Source organism: Leucopleurus acutus, assembly GCF_964270905.1.
Source record: "Leucopleurus acutus genome assembly, chromosome: 1".
Lineage (NCBI taxonomy): Eukaryota > Metazoa > Chordata > Mammalia > Artiodactyla > Delphinidae > Leucopleurus > Leucopleurus acutus.
The window spans coordinates 18,126,418-18,129,727 of NC_139142.1; positions in this window are offsets into that span (position 1 = coordinate 18,126,418).

The following is a 3,310-nucleotide window of genomic DNA, read 5'->3' on the forward strand; positions in this document are numbered from 1 at the left end:
CAAACTCCTAATTTATCCCTCCCCCCTCTTTCTCCTTTGGTAACTACAAGTTTGTTTTCTCTGTCCGTGAGGCCCTTTCTGTATTGTAAATAAGTTCATTTGTATCATTTTTTAAGATTCCACATATAAGTGATATCATATGATATTTATCTTTTTCTGACTTACTTCACTTTGTATGATACATTATTTCATTCTTTTTAATGGATGAATAAAATTCCATTTAAATATTAATGGGATGTGTGTATATATATATATATATATATATATATATATATACACACACACACACATATATATTATATACATATATACCCGTCTTCTTTATCGATTCATCTGTCAATGGACACTTAGTTTGCTGGCATTAGACTGCCTTTGGACTCAAGGTTCAACACCAGCTCTTCCTTAGGTTTCTAGTCAGCTGACCTGCTCTATATTTGGTGGACTTGTGAGATCCCATGATTACATTGCATGTGCCAATTCTCTTTTTATCTTTCTCCATATACACACAAACTTACATGCATTTTATTTGTTCTATTTTTCTGTAGATCCTTGACTAATGCAGCATGATCTCTGCATTCAAAGAACCCACAATCAGAAGTACAAACATAACTGTGCATATACACACAAACAAACTCTATCTCCCACTCTCTCCTACAATATCAGAGATATAAGTGGCATGGATGCTCATGTATCATAAAAAATAAAGTCACAGAGACCCTGACCCTAAGAGAGAATATCTTTTCTGATGTAGAGTAGGGCACACATGGGTGACTGTATTACATATGCTCTCCCAGTCTTCTCACTCCCAACTCCTCAGGCAAAATTTACTTGTGAGAAAGACTATCAGAAAATGTATTATGCAAAGAGTGTATTTGTATGATAGATCAGCTTGATAAGTCCCAATTTCTTGCAGAAAATATCAGTTATAGGAATAGCAGGTAAAGTACAGTTTGAAAAAGACCTGTATATACACTAAACATTCCTTTTTAAAAAATGAACTCTAACTATGTACAAAACATTGCAAATAGTGTGAACAAGGTTCTGACATTCGAGAATATTAGAATGTTAGGATCTAGTTGTAGAGTCAGGCATGTACAGAACTAACTGCAACAGTGTATATTATTGTTATGAAGAGTAAGACAGTGATTCTGAAGAACAATTGGATTCACAACCACATTCTACCAATTCAGTGAAGTTCAATTTGACAAAACTCATATTCTATTTAGTAGAATTTGGAAAACTCTATGCTCCTGCAACAAAAGATGACTGGGGATAGATTTGGGTACCTTCCAGTTCGTGGATTCTATTTCCTGCTTTTATTTTTCTAAGGAGGTATAAAAGATTCCTAACAAAAAAGAAACAGCCTTCCTCTAACCTCTGCCCCAAAAGTCTGGAAGATTGAGAAAAAGCAGTTGTTATGCTGAATGATCTGACAGAATAAGAGGAAATTTGGTAACATGACAGGTTGGCATTAAATCAGTAGGGGATGAGATTATTTTCTAAATTGGCAATATAACAGATTGTCAGGTTTCTACTTCAAAGTCCTTGTCCTAAGAGAATTGTCTCAATCTTGGGTCAGGTTCATGGAAATGATTTGAATCCTTCTTCCTCTAAGAGATTGGTTTGTTTATATTCCAGAGGTTATTTAACTTTTCTTTAAAAGGGATTTCTGCTTACTGGTAACTTTTAACTCTAGAATATTCAGTTACAGTAAACTAATGTATCAGAGGGAACATAGGATTAGGCATTTGCTTACCTTTTTTTATTAATTGGTTTATTGTGTGACCATGAGTTAATCATATATTCCCAGATAACAAACTTGAAACAGAAATCAACAGTTGTCTAAATTGTTCACAGATTAGTCATTGAGCAACTGTGCACCTTTTTTGTTGTAATGCCCATAAGAGATACTGTAAGGTCTATACTAAGAAAAATGTGGAATCAAATAAAATTATACTTTCAAAGCATGTTGGTATGTATTGTGATAAGAAATTGTAAATTTGCTATTGATAATTGTTATTCTGTTAACTTACATCAATTCTACTCACCATTATCCTATAATGAACAAAGAAAAGCAGAGAGTAGGATTTTCATGGTCCTAGTATATACATAATTTAACAGTACTCTGAGAAATGCTATCAGGATATCCAGGATAAGTCCTTTCTGTTTTCAAATCAGTACATTATATTACCCAAGGGAACTTTGCTTTAGGATGAAAGATTTAAATCTTCATGACCTCACTATGTATGGTCAACCCAGTATAAAAAAACTGGCATAGATAAAAAATAATAATGCAAAAGTAAATTGCTGAAAACAAACATTGGCTATCATTCTATGACACTGTAGCATAAACCCTGACAGTTGGCTTTTCTTTTTTGTAATACAAGTGTCAAGGCATCCACTTCAAAGACAGCTATCTCTTAATGAATACATTGCCAGCCACAGGACTAGATTAAAAAGTCAGACCACACCACTTCTCACCATCCCACTCCCCAACTCCCTGCCCCCAGGGGCTCCCTCTTTTGGTTTAGAGATCTTGGTTGATTTCTGTACGTGACTATTTGGGCCACTTGATTTTTTCTCTTCCTACCCTTTAAATTCCCACTGCCCTCTATCCCAATAAAGGCAGAACACAAGGCTCATTCTTTCTATTTCTCTCTCTCTTTCTCTCTCCAGCACCTCATTGTGTGGTCCCAGGTGTGCCATGTGCTTTACAGGACCTGTGAGTAATAAACCTTTTTTGTTTTTTTCCCCAAAGTTCCCTGATGTTTATCACTGAGGGCATCTTACAATCATAAGAACCACAAGGGCCGATCCAGCCACAACACTGGATATTGATAGGTTCAGACATACAAAACAGTCACCTAGTTTGAAACAGGAGAGAGAAATGTGTTAATCTGGAGATGAGAGTAAAATAGGGATATGGATGATATGGTGGAAGAAGTCATCTTCTTCCTCTTGTTCTCTCTGTTCCCTCCTCCCCCATCTCCTCCTCCTACCGCTTTGACTTCTTCAACTGAGAACAATTTGACAATGCCACACTTTACTTTAACCCAAGGAAAAGTTACATTGTTTTTCCCTAAAATTTCTGGAAATAAAACAAATGTATTCGTATGCTTACTATGAAAATATAAAGAAAAGAATCAGGATACAGGGAATAAGCTTTGGAATAAAATAGGCAAAAATTTCAGTCTTGACTGGATCACTTAATAGCCCAGGCAAGTGACTTAACCTCTTTGGGTATCACTTTTTTTATCTGCAAATTAGGAATCATACACTCTTATTCATAAGTTTGTGATGAATTCAAAGG